The sequence below is a fragment of the Rhamphochromis longiceps genome, linkage group LG15, assembly GCF_057381845.1.
Source record: "Rhamphochromis longiceps isolate RC_006_pf linkage group LG15, R_longiceps_female_GT1.1, whole genome shotgun sequence".
Lineage (NCBI taxonomy): Eukaryota > Metazoa > Chordata > Actinopteri > Cichliformes > Cichlidae > Rhamphochromis > Rhamphochromis longiceps.
In genome coordinates, this window is record NC_140571.1 from 12,568,501 (window position 1) to 12,588,086 (window position 19,586).

Below are 19,586 nucleotides of genomic sequence, written 5' to 3' on the forward strand. Positions count from 1 at the left end.
TGTCCTTTTTAGTCAAGAAACAGGTGTCCAATTTTTGGAAGAGGTCCCTACGTAGCCCGTGCTCCACCTGTGCGTACACATTTATTATCCGGCATTGGGTCCCATTTTTTTTCAACATCCACCACCATTACCCTTCCTTGTATTACCGTATAGCTCTCCATTATCCGGATACCTTTATTCCCACATAACACCCCGACTCCAGTCCCATGTACCCCCCCCCCGATGCTCCAAGAGGCTTCCCCTCCCCTCCATTCCTCAGTAAACACAACAACATCCCCCTCATCCTTTAGATGGGCTTCTTGTACCAAACAAATATCAAAATTATAACATAGTAAAAATTCGTAGACCATTTTCCTCTTTCGGGCGTTTTTTTAGCCCCCTAACATTCAAAGTAATTATTCGTATTTTCCCCATACCATAAACAGAAGGGCAAGTAGAGCACTAAGAGCAGGATTAAACAAAAAAAGAATGAGAAAAAAAAGAAGAAAAAAACAAAGAAAAAGGGTTGCGATAAGTCACTTGATAAATTTTTGCTCTTCTCCCATAGTCTTTATCTATCCATGTTAACATGTAACAATAAGTTTTTTATAAAGGAGTCCTCTGACTTTTCTTCACTCTCACCTTCCTCTTCCATGTCCCCGTCACTTGTCACGTCACTTAACGGGGTATGCATACACTCAGTCTGTGTTCCTCTCCATACATACCCCTCCACGTTCCCACCTTCCTCCAAAACCTCCTCCCTAACTTCCTGGTCTCTTATCTTAACCTCTTCCGAGGAGGCGGCCGGGCTCACCTTTCTCCTCCTCTTTGCAGATTTTCTCCGTGGCTTTGCGACCACTTCCCACAAATGGGGATCCTCCCCCTGCTTCTCTTTCTCACCGTCTTGCTCGGGACTCCTCTCCCCCTTCTCCTCTCGCCGCTCCGTCCCCTCCTCCGCGCTCCCCGCTTTATCCTCGTTTGCCTGATTTCCAGCAGCTGGTGGCGGCTCCTGTGGCCTTTCTCCGGCGTCAGAGTCTATTTCCACTTCGCTGCGATCTTCCTCAACGAGTCCAGTCTTCACCACGGCCGAATATGGCCGGGGCTTAGTGCAGTCTCTCGCCATATGTGCGTCTGAGTCACATAGGTGGCATCTTCTGGGCTCCTTACAGTCCTTTGTTATATGACCAAGCTTGCCACAACTCCTACACCTCACCTGGTCACATTTGTCCGCATTATGTCCAGTACTTCCGCATTTCCTACATGCTTGAGGCTGCCCTGCGTAAACTAGGAAGCCTCTATCCGCTCCAATGGAAAATACTGCAGGCGGATGGCAATATCCATCCTCGCTGTCCATATCCGCATTCAATTTGATGCGAAATTGTCTCTTTCCAGTCCATAGGCCGAGGCCGTCCTTTATTTTCCGTACTCCTGGGAGGACAGTAACGTATCTCCCCAGGAAGTACTTGATAGTCTCTTCCGTGACCCAAGGATTATACATATGTATCGTTAAAATTCTATAATCGTTCCGATACAAAGGGGTCACCGTATATTTCCGCAGTTCCTCATCTTCTTCCACGATACTCTTCTTTCTCACTTCTTCTGCATACTCTCCAGTACAAAAGGTCACATCATAGTGCTTGCTTGCAGCACTCTGTTGAAGGCAGAAGATCTCCTCCGGCTGTATCTTTAGGGCTTCAAAAAGGATTCTTCGTCCGAAGGTTATTCTGTCATGAAATTGCGTATCTTTCTCCATAAGTTCGAATCTCAGCGTATTTCTTGTTCCATACGTCCATGCGTTCCTCTCAGAGAAATTGGCCGACGATGCCGCCATCCTTCATTGCTTCTCGCCCAAACTGATAAGAACAGATTTTTTTTTTTTTTTCCTTTTTTTTAATTTTCTTTCCACAATCATTCAAAAACATTTTACCATTTCCTTTACAATGACAAGTTTACATTTCCATTTTTCCCCACATTCGTTCATGACAAACTGATTAACATTTTCATATGACATTTTCATTTGACGTGTAGCTTATCATTACTCCTTTTCCCTTCCTCCTTTCCTTACACTTTACCTACCACCACCTTTTGGGTACCTTCAGAGCAAAAAAAGGAGAGAAATCTTTCCATCTGTCCTTAATTGTGTCTATTCCCCATTTTTGTAGTTCATGCCAATATATCTTTTCAAATTCCCTTTCTATAGCCTTGATCGTCCCAATTTCCCCCTCTTTGTATCCCCCCATTATACAGCTCTGTCTTGCCCTCCACAACTTAAGTTTAACAATTGATAACAACATGCAACGTATTTTATATCTCTCTTTTTCTGTACCTTTAGTCCCAAAGAAGGTGATCTCTTCATAAGTCACCGTCCCCAAACCTTTATACTTCCCCTTTACCCCTTCCCATACCTTTTTTGCGTATTCGCATCCCCATAGTACATGTTCAATTGTTTCTTCTTTTACACAATTGTCCCTTGGACACTTTTTCTGTTTTCCCAAATTATGTGCGTACATAGTAGCCCTCACGGGTAGCCTTTTATGTAAATGCATCCAATTAAAATCCTTTATGACATTTTTAAAACTCTTATCCTGTGTGAGTTTCCACACTTCTGGACTCACCGGTACCTGATTTTGGTTGGCTTTCCGTACCATTTTCTTGTATAAAAGTTTATGGTTTAATACTGTATCCACCTCTTTGCATTCCGGATGTTTCTTTCCCCATCCCACCATCCTCTGAAAATATTTTGGTCTAAACTCCGCCTTAGGTCCCTTATTTTCCCACCCTATCAAAAAACGGTATGGTATCGCCAACCAAAACCATAGCAATATTTGACATTTATGCACATAAGTCTGTTTCAATAATGTACACACATTTGTATAAAACATTGTATCTAACTTCAACGGGACATTTGGTACCCCCTTCCCACCATCTTCTATTTCTTGATACATTTGTAGTCTTTTTACATACTCGTAACCCCCCCATATGAATTTAAATATCCCCCTCATTATTTGTGCTCTATATATCTGTGGCATCGGGAACACGTAGGCCAAATGTAGTAATTTCGGCACTACCTCACTCTTTATAACCAAAACTTTCCCCGAGATTGATAATTTTCTTACTTTCCAAAGACCCAACTTCTTTTCCACCGCGTTCATCTTTTCTCTCCAATTACAAAGCTCATCGCCTTCCTTGTTTCCAAAAGAGATTCCTAAAATATCCATTGGACCTTCACACAAAGTAAAATCACAGATGTTATCTCTTCTACCCTCCCATATCCCCAAATATTTATACTTTGTCTTCTCTTTATTTATCCTAGATCCCGTCGCTTTTTCATAAGCATTTAAAATTTCTATCACATCCCTTAGACTATCATCATCTGCCAAATATAATATCGTGTCGTCCGCGTATTGTGATATTTTTAAACATTCCCCCCGTGGCATCATTATCCCTTTCACTCTTTGGCTTTCCCTTATTGCACAGGCCAAAGGTTCAACATAAAGTACATAAAGCACAACAGATAATGGACATCCTTGTCTCAAACCCCTTGTTTGATACACCTTTTCTGTAAGAAATCCATTTAATTTTATTTTCGAGTTTATGCCCTTATATAAATTCTTTACCCATTTTATAAAGGTCCCTCCCAGCCCCATATACTCCATTGCCCTCCACAAAAATTCGTGATCTACCCTATCAAAGGCCTTTTGCTGATCCAAGCTCACACATATTGCTGCCAAGTTTCTATCCCTCACATATGTAAGTATATCTCTGTGTAATTGCACATTCCAGGTAATTTGCCTCCCCCGTACCCCGCACGTTTGATCCTTCTCCACTATGTGCGACATTACTCCTGCAAGTCTATTTGCAAATATCCTACTCAAGATCTTATAATCCACACATAACATGGTTAACGGTCTATAGTTATCAAGTTGATGTGGGTTGCCTTTCTTAAATAATACGGAAACCACACCCATCTTCATACTCTCTGTCATCGCCTCTCCCTCCATGATTTCCTTAAAAACTCCCACCAAATGTATCCCCACCACCCCCCAAAGGGTTTCGTAAAATTCCTTTGTTAAACCATCTATTCCCGGCACTTTATTTGCCTTCATTCCTTTTATTACTTTATATGCCTCCTCTATTGTCACTTCCCCCTCTAGCCTTTCCCTTTCTTCTCCCGTTAGTCTCTTCTTTATTTTCTTCAAGAAGAAATCCCCTTTCCCTCCCTCTAGATTTTCTTTGCTGAACAGCTCCTCATAATATTCCTTCGCCACCTTTAACATATCTTCTCTCCCTTCCGTCATTTTCCCATCCTTCTCCAATTTTGTTATGACTCCCCTTTTTTCCCTACTTTTCATCTTTTTGAAGAAAAAAGCGGAACATTTCTCGTTCTCCTCATACTCCTCCTGTTTTAATTTATATGTTTCAGCCCTTGCCTTCCTCTCAAGTAATTCTTCCTGTTTCGATCTTAAAATTTCTATTTTCTCGTCCTTATTTTTATTTTTTTCTTTTGTTTGTAGTGCGTAAGTATATTCTATTTCTTTTTGCAGCGTGCGGAATTCCTCATTCCTAGCTCTTGACCTTTCCGTACAGTAATCCACTGTGAACTTTTTTATTTTATTTTTTACATCCTCCCACCAATCCACTTTATTCATGTATAACTTCTCCGTCTCTGCCCATAAGGGGAAGAGCTCTGCAAATTTTTTCTTATATTCTTTTTCCATAAGTACTTCATTATTCAGTTTCCAGTAACCTTTTCCATAATCTGTTCCTTTTATCTCCACTTCCACCTCTACCATTTGATGATCCGTGAACAGTGCCGGTATTAGTTTTCCTTGCTTTATTTTGCACTTTTTGTCTACCAATATATAATCTAATCTACTTTCCACCCCTCTTGTATTCTTCCATGTGTGCCCCACTTGTTTCCCCTGTAGTGTAGCCATTGCATCTATCAAACCATATTTTTTTATGAAAGTCTTGAAGGGGAGGGAGGATTTTTCCTTCTCCAAGGTGCAGTTGAAATCCCCTCCCACCAGAATATTTTTTTTTTGTCATAAAACAGGTATCCATTTTTAAGAGTAGTTCTCTTCTCAACTTTGGATCCACATGTGCGTACACGTTTATTATCCGGTTTTGCATTCCACTTTTTTCCACATCTACAACCATCACCCTTCCCTGTATTAACGTGTAACTTTCCTTTATCCTTATACTTTTGTTTCCACATAACACTCCGACCCCAGTCCCGTGTACCCCCCCTATACTCCAAGCCGATTCACCTCCTCTCCATTCCTCCGTAAAAAGGTCAATATCCCCCTCATCCTTTAGATGTACTTCTTGCAGTAGGCAAACATCAAAATTATAATGTAACAAAAATTCATAAACCATTTTCCTCTTTCGGGCGTTTTTAAGCCCCCTTACATTTAAAGTAATTATTCGGAATTTTCCCATATCTTAACAACAAAACCAAATCATTACCAAACAAAAACATGGGAATACGTTTATAATTAAAGTCCGGAGGAAAAAATTAAATAACTGCATTAAGTAACCTAAAAAATCTTCTTTTATTCCGAAATCCCCATTTTTAACTCTCCATATTAACTTGCGCCAGCAAGTTTTTTATAAAGGAATCTTCCGACTTTTCTTCACTTTCGGCCTCTTCCCCCGTATCCCCATCACTAGTTAAGTCACTTAAAGGCGTGTGCATACATTCAGTCTGTGTACCTCTCAGAACATGTCCCTCCACATTTTCCACCTCCTCGGTCCGTTCCTCTCTGTCCTCTCTACTTTTCATTTTAGTCTCTTCTGAAGAAGCGCCCGAGCTCACCTTTCTCCGCCTCTTAGCTGATTTTCTCCGAGGCTTCGCTACTACTTCCCACACCTGTCCGTCCTCCCCTTGTTTCTCTCTCTCGGCATCCAGTTCACGTGGATTTCCTCCCTCCTCCTTTCTCTGCTCTGCTCCACCTTCCTTGCTCCCATCTCTCTCCTCATTAGTCTGATCTTCGGCAGCCGTTGGCGCCTCCTGTGCTCTCCTTTCAGTATCAGTTTCTGTGTCCGTTTTTCTATGATATCCGTCTTTAGTTCCAGATTTTGCCGCTTCAGAATATGACCTTGGCCTAGTACAGTCTCTTGCCATGTGCGTCTCCGAATCACACAAGTGACATTTTCTAGGCTCCTTGCAGTCTTTTGTTATATGGCCTATCTTTCCGCAACTCCTGCACCTCATTTGTTCGCAACTGTCCGCATTGTGTCCGGTGCTACCACATTTTCTGCACGCTTGGGGCTGCCCGGCATACACTAGGAAGCCCCTATCCGCTCCAATAGAGAACACCGCGGGCGGGTGGCAATACCCGTCTTCGGTGGCCGTATCCACATTTAATTTGACTCGAAATTGTCTTTTTCCGGTCCATAGGCCTAAGCCATCCTTTATTTTCCGCACTCCTGGTAGTACTGTAACGTACCTTCCCAAGAAATACTTAATAGTCTCTTCAGAAACCCATGGGTTGTACATATGAACAGTTAGGATCCTATAATCATTTCTGTACATAGGGGTTACCATGTATTTTCTCAATTCTTCGTTTTCTTCTCCAATACACTTCCTTCTCACCTCCTCCGCGCATTCTCCCGTGCAAAAGGTTACATCGTAATGTTTACTTGCCGTGCTCTGCTGAAGGCAGTAGATTTCCTCAGGCTGTATCTTTAAAGCCTCGTATAGGATCCTCCGTCCAAAATTAATTCTGTCATGGATTTCCTCATCTTTCTCCATCAGCTCGAATCTCAAAGTATTTCTTGTACCTTGCATCCATGCATTCCTCTCATGGAAGTTGGCCGATGATGCCGCCATCCTGCATTGCTTCTCGCCTTATCACTGATAAGAACAGATACTACACTTGATCTTAGCCAAAAGGCCGAGAAGCGATACCCACATATCGCACGACAGAAACGACTCATTCTGCTTACTGCAACTCTAACTCATGGTTACAATGAAGAACACAGTCGCCTTCTAACAAATGGTAGAGGACAGGTCGATGTTTTACTGACGTTTTACCTCCGAAACATCACAATATAACTATGGTCGGCATGTTTCAGTTTTTAAACGGCGCCACATATATGACGACACTTTAGTTTCTGAAACGCCAGTCAGCGCATGCCGGTTAATGAGATTCAAAATCACGTGGTCGCCTGCAGTCCAATCAGCGGTCGTTGAGACGGAGCGTCTTCAATTCATTTTTATAACTTTCTTGGCGTTATAATTGTTTTCATAATATGATAATTACATACTGTTAAATTTTTAATGTTTCTCCTCCCGGTAACTGTATTCCTGTTATGTCTGGGCTTTCCCTAATTGCACAAGCCAACGGTTCTACATATAACATGTACAGTAAGACTAAGCGACCTTGGCACAGACCTCTCATTTGTCTTTCATCCCAGCTTTTTTGGGGGTGACTGGGTGGGGGGATATTGCTCACAGAAAATTCCTAAAAGCTCCTATTGATCATTGTTGCTCCCATAGATACATTTCAGTTTACCAGTCATGAGGCTCCAAATTATACCAGGAGTGGGGTTTGAACCTACGAGAGCATGCGCTCATTGGAGCTTAAGTCCAACGCCTTAACCACTCGGCCACCCTGGTGCATATATATTGTGCATGCGTGTTCCTTTAGGAAACAGGAAGATTGGTAGGAGAAAGAAACGTATTAATCTTGTTTGTTAGGATCATAGCCATAAATGGAGGACTCTTATAAAGTCCATGGATTTTCATTCACACATATTACATGAGGTATCTACTCTTTACACACTAAGGATCCACACTACCAGGGCTACGGCACACAGCTGTTTTATAAATCATCAAAACCAATACTATCCTAAGATTTATTATATGCAAAAATGATCTGTTCCAAAATGTTTTCATGTAATCCTGAAAACAGAAAAACAATCTTCTGCACTATTAACCATCCACAAATGGAAACAACAGACAATACAGGTGATTTTAGCTAAAAAGCCAAGAAAAAATTGTGTGGTGTTTTTTTTTTTTTCAAACGATGTAATTTACAGCCACAGAGGACAGAAAGCTGCAGTATGTAGAGAAAGAGAAGAGTTAAACCTATAATCAACATGAGTCCTTGTAGATGGCAGCCTCCGGTTTTTAAAGACTTCTATTGGTCTCTAGTGGACAACAGAGGTAACTGCAGGATTCGAGCCAGAATAGTGTAACTGCAGTTCAAAACGACATATTTTTTTGATTTCCCATAGAAAGTGTGTGTCCAGCCACGTGTCAGTCCAAGTGGCAGGATTTAGTAATTCTGGTAATAGTTAAATGTAAGTCATTCACAAATATTAAGTCGCAACATTTCAGTCTGACTAACCTTGGAAGATTACACGAAGACAATGTCCAGATATGCAGACGCACGCATATATCTAGCGTATAAGAAATTTCTTTGCACAAACTGTTGAGTGAAATGACATTTGTTTTTCACAGCTTCAGGGGGTGCACCGTTCCTAGAAATACTGCAATACCAGGTCGATGCGTGGAGTGGACGGAGCAAGCCCCTATTCCATCTCCCTGCTCCAAAAATCAATTTAATATATGGTCCCCGGGTAGGGGACGTATCAGATATTAAACTGATAAGAACAGATTTTTTTCTTTTGGAAAAATTTTTATTGATACTCAGACATATAACAACATCATCATCATCTCATTTATTTTCATAAGCCCACCCCATTTAAAAGGATTACTTCTTTATTATCTCCCATCCCCTTTTAAAATACAACAGGAAAACAAATATTTAAATGTTTTTTCCTTTTTTTTTTTTTTTTTTTTTTTTCATAGAGAATTTAAATTATTTAAAAAAAAAACCCATCCCATCCCTTCACAAGCTTCCGGTGCTCAGAGGGGACTCTCCCCAACTTGCTCCTTCCACACCGACCTCTCCCGGAGAGCCAGGCTGTTGCTGCTTAGACCTTTCTATGTGCGAACCCGGCTCCTCCATCCGAATGGGCACAGAGGCGATTCTTCTTTGCGGCTGCTCTCTCAACTTAGTATTTCTGGCACAGATCTCTTTTACTGTTGCTGTTGCCATTCGGAGAGCAGCCACGGGGGGGGATCTGCGTGTGCTTGCTCACCAACAAGTTTCTGGAGGTCCAAATGGCGTCTTTTATAGCAGCAAGGGCGAGCCACTGCTTTTCAAAGCCTTTTCTTTGCGTTTTCACTCCTTGGCTCACCCCATAGAGGATTAGGTTTGCTGTCAGGACCTCCCTTGCTGGTAAGTACGGGAAATTTAAGGAGCCGGCCATGTCCCACAGGTCTATAGCAGCACTGCACTCCCAGAGTAGGTGCCTCACCGTCTCAGGCGCGCCACAACCCGGTCGGGGACACATTTCTGTTGTCGACATTCCTCTGGAGTGCATGACAGCCCTGACTGGGAGAATCTCATGAGCCACCATCCAGGACACATCCTGGAGCCTGTTAGAAAGGACGGGATGGTTTGTCAGACGCCACACTTCTATGGCCTCTCCAATAGGGAGGCCTCTGACTGGGACCACCTCTCCCCTCTCCTGCACAACTGAAATGAGAGAATGATGTTTTGTTAAAATGTCCAAACTCTGATCTTCCAATTTAAAGGAGGTTACAAAGGATTTCAGCTCTACATAGGCTTCAGGAACATCAAAGGAGACGGGGACTCTAAGATCTACTGGCAGGGTTTTCTTTTGTCTTAGGTAGCTACCTAACCAAAATCTAACCCATGCCTGTGTCAGAGGATTACTATTAGGACTCGTAGCCTGTCTCATATGGCTACTTGTATAGAGGCTTCCCATGAATAAATACAGATCTGGGACTCCTTTGCCACCATCTTCCTTTAATTTCTTCATTATCCCTCTTTTAAGTCTCTCCCATTTGGAGTCCCATAGAAAGTAAAAGATGGCTCGTTCTAGTTTTAACAATACGTCCTTTGGTGGCAAAAAGACTGCGCTGACTAAAAGAAGCAAGGGTAAAATCACTGCCTTAATTACTAAAACCTTCCCTCCAAGAGTCAGCTTTCTCAGTCTCCATAGGCCTAATCGTTGATTCACTTTTCCTATCATTCCCGGCCAATTTGCCTTTCCTCCACCATCCTTATCAAATCTAACCCCTAAAATTTTTTGGTCGGTTTGTGTCACATTTATTCCAAGTCCAGTCAATTCTATAGTCTCCCATGGCCCGTAGAATTGTACCTGAGTCTTGCCCCTGTTGAGTCTAGAGGCCGAAGCCCTTCCGAACCAGTCCGTAACTTCAAAAGTCCTTCTCATCGAGGATATGTCTGTACACAGGATGCTAATATCATCCATGTACAGTACACACTTTGCCACCTGCCCCCCACTCCCAGGTATGTTCATCCCGTTTATACTCTTATCTTTCCTCAAAATTTGTGCCAGGGGTTCAATACAAATAACATATAAAAGAGCGGACAGGGGACATCCCTGTCGTAAACCACAGTTCACCTGAACTGCATTCGTCAGGGTCCCATTCATGACAAATCTGCTCTTTATATCTGTGTACAACAACTTTACCCAGGATATAAGCCTTTCTGGGAAACCCATCTTCTGCAAAACTTTAAAAAGGTACCGGTGAGATATTCTATCGAAGGCTTTTTCAAAGTCTAAATTCAAAACAATCAGTCGCTTGTTTCTCTTTCGAGCAAAACAAATCGTGTCTCTAATCAACACCAGACTATCCGTGATCTTCCTGCCCTTTACAGTACATGCTTGGTCTTGGTGGATTATCTGGTCCAAAACCGGTCTTGTCCTTTCTGCTAGAAGCTTGCTGAATAATTTACAGTCACAGTTTAAAAGCGTAATCGGTCTCCAATTTTCCAAGAGAGTTTTATCCTTCCCTTTATGAACGAGTGTGACTAAACCCATTCTAAAACTTTCAGGCAGCTTATCTAATTCACTAAAATCTGTAAAAATTGAAAGTAAATCAGTAGCTAAAATATCCCAAAATGTCAGATAAAACTCAATCGGCAGGCCATCTAAACCAGGGGATTTTCCAGTTTTAAAACTCTTAAGACACTGACCTAACTCGGCTGTAGTAAAAGGTTGACTTAACATATCACTAGACTCGAACAATCTTATCAATATATTCCAGGGTTTGCTCAATGACTCTTTCCTCCACATTTTTCTCCCCATACAGGTTTTCATAATATTCTTCAATCACTTTTATTATACCTTCAGTACTCACTACTTTTTCTCCAGCTCTGTTTCTTAGCTGAGAGACAGAGCCAGGTTTGTTCATAATTTTTTTGAAAAAGTATCTCGTACATTTTTCTCCCTCCTCTCTCGCTCTCTCTCTACTCCTTAGTATGACTCCCATACTTTTATCATTTGCTATTTTCTGCATTTCTTTTTTAACCTCTCTAATTTCTTCGTAGAAGTGTAAACCCCACCTATTTAAGAGATGGTACCTCTGTAACCTTTTCTGTAGTCCTCTCATACACCTGTCTTTTGCGGCCTTCTTTCTCTTTCCTGCTTGTTTAAAAAAGGACCGAGTCCTACACTTCACCATTTCCCACCATGAGACACGTGTTGCATAGAAATCCTGGAGAGTCTGCCATTCAGTATACCTCTCCTTATACTGTCTGAGCAGATCCTGATCCTCCAGTAGGGAGCAGTTTAACCTCCACACTCCCCTCCCCATTGTTATATCTAGTTCAAGGGAAATTTTAACAGTTAACATCAGATGGTCAGAAAAAAAGACGGGCATCAAAGTGGCCTCTACTGGTGAAAAGTCTCTAACAAAGATATAATCAATTCTAGAGGCCCTGTCACCGTTTCCACTATACCAAGTAAAACCCTCCTCCATTGGATGAACCGTTGGAAAACAATCTATCAATTTAAAGTCTCTGACTAAACCTTGTAGTAAAAGTGACGTCTTATCAATCTTCACATCTTGTGTGGCTCTTTTTCTATCTTTCCTGTTTAAAATACAGTTAAAATCCCCTCCAAACACTAAAGGCGCTTTTCCCAACAAGTGGGGTTGCAAAGCCTCTAAAAGATCATATCTTTCGTGTTTGTCATTTGGGCCATAAATGTTCAAGAGCTTAAATTCCTTTTCCATATAAATAAGGTTAACAACAAGTGCTCTTCCATCACTTACTACAGTACTTCCCTTCACCGACACCAGAGGGTTTTTCACCAATATGGCTACTCCATCATTTTTATTTTCATTTGATCCACTCCAGATGGACATTTGTGGCCACATATCCTGCCACTGACCATATGCTTTTAGGAAAGGTATAGCACATTCCTGTATTAAAATAACATCTGATGTTACACTATTCAAGAAGGATAGAACACTTTGGGCTCTTACTTTAGACCTAACACTCCTGACATTTATGGATGAGAAGGTCAGAGCCATGAAGATTAATACAGAACACAAGCTAGTCATTATGAAACTAAGGAAAGATTGTTCTCTTCAAAGGCTCAACCCAAACTTTGGGGGGGCATACCATCAATTTATTTCTTGTGAGTGTAACTCTTCCTTCACCTCTCCGGGTTCCGAAGGGGGGACCGCCACTCTATTCCCTTTTCGTACTCTAGGTGACGGCCTTTGTCGCAGAGCTGCATTTACCATCCGCTCCTTTGGCGTTGACTGCAGAACTATGTTAAGGAAGGAAACCTCATTTGGTGAGTCAGAGGGGAAGACCCTGGAGTCCTCCCCTGAGGAACTCCCTGAAGGTGTTTCATGCCTCCCTCTCTTTCCTGAAACAATTGTCCCAGAAGACAGTTCTGCTGCAGTCCTCTTTGCCACCTGTGAATCAGGAAGGCCAGGGGGGACAGGGGGGGCAGGGGGGGGCTGCCCTTGAGCATTTTCACTTTCACCACTTACTCCTTTCTGAACTCCACTCTCCTCCTGCCCTCTCTCCCCCTCCTCTGAGGGTTCTGGTTGGGCAGGTCTTCCATGCTCCTCCCCTTTTCCCTCCTCCTCCTGTTCCTCCCCTCCGTCTTCAGGTGCTGGGAACTGATTTAAAATATCTGTCCCAGCTGCATCAATCAAGACATCCTCGTTTACCATTGCAATCAGGTTTCCCTCATTAATCTGGTTTCCTTTTTTAAGTTTATTTGCAAAGGACCGCGGACAGTCCCTAAAGAGGTGACCTTCCCCTCCACACAAGTTACACTTACGGTCATTTTTACAATCAGCATACGTATGCCCTTTCTCTTTACATTTCCCACAGATGATTTCCTCGCATGCCTCTATCAAATGCCCATGCTCCCCACACCTCCGGCAGAGCTTTGGTTGGCCCTGGTAATGGATATAGCCTCTATTATCTCCCAAAACTATCATGGACGGGAGATGTTTTAAACCCCGGAACCCTTGGGGATCTTCCCATTGCTGTATTGGTACTTTCCATACACAATTCCATATTCCATCCACATCTCTCACCTTCCTCGGCTGACCCTTCACCGTACAATATCTCCCCAACCACACACAAATGTCTTGGGCATTCACCGTTTCATTAAACATTTTAACTATTACTGTTTTCATAGTATTGTCTGTCAGTTTCTCCACATTGAAAATTTCAAATTGTGGTCTCAAATTTTCGAATCTTCTCCAAAACTCTTCCAACAATTCGCTTGAGCTGAAACTTACATAAAACCCCTGTTAAAAGGGAGGGTCAAAATGCAATTCAAGTCATTTGGTGAAAATCCCAACACCTGTTGAATCAATTTCCTGGAGAAATCCAGCCTGGACATCTTTGGCACTTCTCCAACATTCTCAATTAAACTGAAGCGCACACAGTGGTGCCTCCGCATACTGGCATACCCAGCCATTGCGGAGGCACCAAAGGCTTAGAAAAAACACCTGCTACAAACACACAACAAGATTAAAAAGGAAACGTTTTCAATACAAACAAATAATTTCTATAAAAAACCACGTACCTTTGCGCTGCAATAAATAACCAAGGTTTCACCGCCCAGACACCCAAAGGAGAGGGTCGCAGTCCTAGCCTAAGACCAAGAATCAAGTGCGAAATGATAAGAACAGATTTTTTTTTTTCTTTTTTATTTTTACTTACAACACCATCTTACATTTCCATTTGCTCAACATTCCATTGAATACTTTTCATATTTCACAAAAACATCTTTTACATCATTCATAATAATCCTTCCACCTGTCCTTAATCGTGTCTATTCCCCATCTTTGTAATTCATGCCGATATATCCCCTCAAATTCCCTCTCTATATCCTTTATTGTTCCCATCTCTTTCCATTCATACCCCCCCCTTATATACCCCTGTCTTGCCCTCCATATCTTAAGTTTTGTAATTGATAACAACATACAACGTATTTTATTTTCCTCCTTCTTTTTATCCTTAGGCCTAAGATAAGTTATTTCCTCATATGTCAAAGCCTCTAGTCCCTTATACCTCCTCTTCATTCCAGCCCATACCTTTTTTGCATATTTGCACCCCCATAGGACGTGTTCAATCGTTTCTTCCTCTGTGCAATTATCCCTCGGACATTCTTTTAACTTCCCCAAATTATGTGCATACATCGTAGTCCTTACAGGTAATTTCCTATGTAGGTGCATCCAATTAAAATCTTTCAAAACATTCTTATAACTCTTATCCTGTGCGTATTCCCAAACTTCCGAACTCACTATCCCCTGGTTGTAGTTAGCATTCCTCGCCAGTTTTTTATACAGAAGTTTATGATTTTGTATTGTATCCACCTCCCTGCACTCTATATGTCTCTTTCCCCACTTAACCATCCTCTGAAAGTATTCTGGTCTTGTCTCTGCCTTCGGCCCCTGATTTTCCCACCCAATTAAAAACCGGTATGGAATAGCTAACCAGAACCATAACAATATCTGACATTTATGAATATATGGCTTCTTTAACAGCGTACACACATTTGCATAAAAAATCGTATCTAACTTTAACGGAATGTTCGGTACCCCTTTTCCCCCATCGGCAACCTCCTGATACATTTGTACTCTCTTTACGTACTCGTAACCTCCCCATATAAAATTAAATATTCCCCTCATTATTTGTGCTCTAAATACTTGTGGCATCGGGAACACATAGCCTAGATACAATAATTTCGGCACCACCTCACTCTTTATCACTAACACCTTCCCAGTAATTGTAAGCTTCCTCATTTTCCATAGTCGTAATTTCCTTTCCACCTCTGCCATCTTCCCCTTCCAGTTCCAAATAGCATCGCCCTCCTTATTCCCAAAAGAAATTCCTAGAATGTCCATAGGACCTTCACACAAAGTATAATCACAAATATTTTCCCTCCTACCTTCCCACGTCCCCAAGTACTTATATTTTGTCTTTTCCTTATTTATTTTTGATCCTGTAACTTCTTCATATATTTTTAATATTTCCACAACTTCTCTTAAACTGTCGTCGTCCGCTAAATATAGTATAGTATCATCCGCATATTGAGATATTTTCAAACATTCCCCCCCCGGCATCATTATCCCCCTCACTCTTTTATTCTCCCGAATTGCACAAGCCAATGGTTCAACATATAATACATAGAGTACCACCGATAACGGGCACCCTTGTCTCAACCCCCTCGCTTGATGAACTTTTTCCGTGAGGAACCCGTTCAATTTGATTTTTGAATATATCTCTTTATAAAGGATCCTCACCCACCTTATAAATTGTTTTCCCAAGCCCATCTTAGTCATTACCTCCCACAACATTTCGTAATCTAGCCTATCAAATGCCTTTTGTTGGTCTAAACTTACACAGATTGCCGCCATTTTTCTATCCTTTACATATGCAAGTATGTCTCTATGTAATTGTATATTCCATGAAATTTGTCTCCCCTTCACCCCACACGTTTGATCACTTCCCACTATATCCGACATTACCCCTACCAATCTATTTGCAATTATCTTACTTAAAATCTTATAATCTACACATAACATAGTGAGAGGTCTATAATTATCAAGTAAATGAGGATTCCCTTTCTTAAATAATAACGAAATCACACCCGTCCTCATACTCTCCGCCATCTCTTCCCCCTCTAATATTTCTTTAAAGACCTCCAACAAATGTAACCCTATCACTCCCCAAAATACCTCATAAAATTCTTTCGTTAATCCATCTATTCCTGGTACCCTATTTACCTTCATTCCCTTTACCACCTTATATGCCTCTTCCATCGTTATTTCCCTTTCCAGAAACTCCCTATCTTCCTCTACTAATCTCCTCTTTAATGACCCCAAAAGAACATCTCTTTTTTCTGTCCCTACTTTTTCTTTTCTAAATAAATCCTCGTAATATTTTTTTACTACCCCCAACATGCTTTCCCTCCCTATAATCTCCTTCCCATCCTTTTCCAATTTCTCTATAACCCCCCTTTTATCCCTACTTTTCATCTTTTTAAAAAAATATGCGGAACACCTTTCATCTTCCTCATACTCTTTCTGTTTTAATTTATATGTTTCTGCTCTTGCCTTCCTCTCTAATAACTCTTCTTGCCTCACCTTTAAGTCTTCAATTTTCAAATCTACATTTTTTTCCTTCCCCTCCTTTTGTATAACATAAATATGTTCTATCTCTTTTTGTAACATATTAAATTCTTCTTTTCTACGTTTAGATCTATCTGTACAATATTCTATCGTAAATTTTTTTATCTTGCATTTTACATCCTCCCACCAATCCCCTTTTTTTCCATAAAGTTCTTTTACTTTCACCCATAAAGGGAAGATCTCTAAAAATTTATCCCTATAATCTTTTTCCTTTAACACCTCATTATTTAATTTCCAATATCCCTTCCCGTATTCCATCCCTTCTATCTCCAAATCCACCTCTACCGCCTGGTGATCCGTGAGTAGAACCGGAATCGTTTTTCCCCCTTTAATTTTACACTTTTTATCTATCAAAATATAGTCCAACCTACTCTGTACCCCCCTTGTATTCCTCCATGTATACCCTACTTTTTTCCCCAGAAGTCTGCCCATAACATCCGTTAACCCGTATTGTCTTATAAATGTCTTTAATGGGAGAGAAAATTTTTCTTTTTCTAAAGATACATTAAAATCCCCTCCCACTATAATATTTTTCCTTGTAATAAAACAAGTGTCCATCGACAAAAGGAGTTCTCTTCTTTGTTTTGGATCCACATGTGCATACACATTTATTATCCGGCTTTGGACCCCGTTTTTTTCTACATCTACCACCATCACTCTTCCCTGTATCACCGTATAACTTTCTTTTATTTTTATACTTTTATTTCCACACAACACTCCCACCCCTGTCCCATATACTCCTCCTATACTCCATGCCGATTCACCCCCCCTCCACTGCTCCGAAAAAATAACAACATCCTTCTCGTCCTTCAAATGTACCTCCTGTAATAAACATACATCAAAATTATAAAACAACAGAAATTCATATACCATTTGTCTTTTTCTGGCATTTTTTAACCCCCTTACATTTAACGTAATTATTCGGAACCTCCCCATTTTGTAGTAAAAAAAAGGGGTATCTATACACCTAAGCAGAGGGCACTTAATAATTTTATAACAAAGAAACAAAAGAAAAAACAGATACCATCTCCTAGTTGTCTTTTTGATCTTCATATCCCCTGAAAAAAAAGGAAAACTTTACAAAATTAGAGCCGAAAAAGAAAAAGAAAGAAAAACCTCTGTCGTCCATTTTCCCCTCCCTTATTAGTCCATGTTGACTTGCGCCAGCAAATTTTTTATAAATGAATCTTCCGATTTTTCTTCACTTTCTACTTCTTCTTCTTCAACGTCTCCATCACTCGTTAAATCACTCATTGGTGTGTGCATACATTCAGTCTGCGTCCCTCTCAACACATACGCTCCCATCTCCCCTCCCTCTTCCATCCGCTCTCCTTTACCTTCTTTCAAATTAGTCTCTCCTGGAGGGACTCCCGAGCTCACTTTCCTACGCCTTTTGGCCGACTTTCTTCGTGGCTTAGCTGCCACTTCCCATATTTGTCCTTCTTCGCACTGCTTCTCCCCATTTTTCTCCCCCATCTTATCGCCTTCTTCTTCTCCTTGTTCGGCCCCATCCTCTCCCCCCCCCCCCTTCTTCCTCATTAGTCTGATTCCTTTCTGCTGGTGGCGCCTCTTGTGCGCTTTCCCCAATATTTGTTCCTATATCCGTTTCTTCATACCGCTCTACCTCGGTCCCTGCTTTAGCTGCTTCCGAATATGATCTGGGCCTAGTGCAATCTCTTGCCATATGTGTATCTGAGCCACATAAGTGACACCTTCTAGGCTCTTTGCAGTCTCTTGTGATATGGCCATTTTTCCCGCAGCTCCTACACCTCACCTGCTCACAATTGTCTGCATTATGTCCCGTACTGCCGCATTTTCTGCATGCTTGTGGCTGTCCTGCATACACCAAAAAACCTCTGTCTGCTCCGATGGAAAACACTGCAGGCGGGTGGCAGTATCCATCTTCCGTTGTCATATCCATTTTAAGTTTTACCCGAAACTGTCTTTTTCCAGTCCATAGGCCTAGCCCGTCCTTTATTTTTCGTACCCCTGGGAGCACTGTAACGTACCGCCCCAGGAAGTACTTAATGGTCTCTTCTGTAACCCAGGGATTATACATGTGCACCGTTAAAATCCTATAATCGTTCCTGTATAACGGGGTTACCATATATTTTTTTAGTTCTTCATTTTCTTCTGTACCACATCTCTTTCTCACCTCCTCCGCGTACTCTCCCGTGCAAAAAGTCACGTCATAGTGCTTACTTGCCGTGCTTTGCTGGAGGCAGTAGATTTCCTCTGGTTGTACCTTCAATGCATCATAAAGAATCCTTCGTCCGAAATTAATTCTGTCATGGAAATCCTTTTCTTTATCCATTAGTTCGAATCTCAAGGTATTCCTCGTTCCATACGACCATGTATTCCTCTCCGAAAAATTGGCCGACGTCGCCGCCATCCTACATTGCTTCTCGCCTTGTAACTGATAAGAACAGATACTACACTTGATCTTAGCCAAAAGGCCGAGAAGCGATACCCACATATCGCACGACAGAAACGACTCATTCTGCTTACTGCAACTCTAACTCATGGTTACAATGAAGAACACAGTCGCCTTCTAACAAATGGTAGAGGACAGGTCGATGTTTTACTGACGTTTTACCTCCGAAACATCACAATATAACTATGGTCGGCATGTTTCAGTTTTTAAACGGCGCCACATATATGACGACACTTTAGTTTCTGAAACGCCGGTCAGCGCATGCCGGTTAATGAGATTCAAAATCACGTGGTCGCCTGCAGTCCAATCAGCGGTCGTTGAGACGGAGCGTCTTCAATTCATTTTTATAACTTTCTTGGCGTTATAATTGTTTTCATAATATGATAATTACATACTGTTAAATTTTTAATGTTTCTCCTCCCGGTAACTGTATTCCTGTTATGTCTGGGCTTTCCCTAATTGCACAAGCCAACGGTTCTACATATAACATGTACAGTAAGACTAAGCGACCTTGGCACAGACCTCTCATTTGTCTTTCATCCCAGCTTTTTTGGGGGTGACTGGGTGGGGGGATATTGCTCACAGCAAATTCCTAAAAACTCCTATTGATCATTGTTGCTCCCATAGATACATTTCAGTTTACCAGTCATG

The 19,586-nt window shown here is 41.5% G+C and overlaps 2 non-coding genes and 3 pseudogenes across 2 annotated transcripts; all 5 read right to left on the reverse strand.

The window, feature by feature from the left end:
- Window positions 1–6,789: 6,789 nt before the first annotated feature.
- On the reverse strand, window positions 6,790–6,890 carry LOC146652206 (U2 spliceosomal RNA; annotated as a pseudogene).
- Window positions 6,891–7,520: 630 nt separating this feature from the next.
- Window positions 7,521–7,603, reverse strand: trnal-uaa (transfer RNA leucine (anticodon UAA)). Its single transcript has one exon. It is a non-coding gene; the product is annotated as a tRNA-Leu (tRNA).
- An 850-nt stretch (window positions 7,604–8,453) lies between these two features.
- On the reverse strand, window positions 8,454–8,636 carry LOC146652208 (U2 spliceosomal RNA). The gene has a single exon (XR_014907822.1). It is a non-coding gene; the product is annotated as a U2 spliceosomal RNA (small nuclear RNA).
- A 204-nt stretch (window positions 8,637–8,840) lies between these two features.
- Window positions 8,841–13,021, reverse strand: LOC146652209 (uncharacterized; annotated as a pseudogene).
- A 5,832-nt stretch (window positions 13,022–18,853) lies between these two features.
- Window positions 18,854–18,969, reverse strand: LOC146652210 (U2 spliceosomal RNA; annotated as a pseudogene).
- Between the last annotated feature and the right edge of the window lie 617 nt (window positions 18,970–19,586).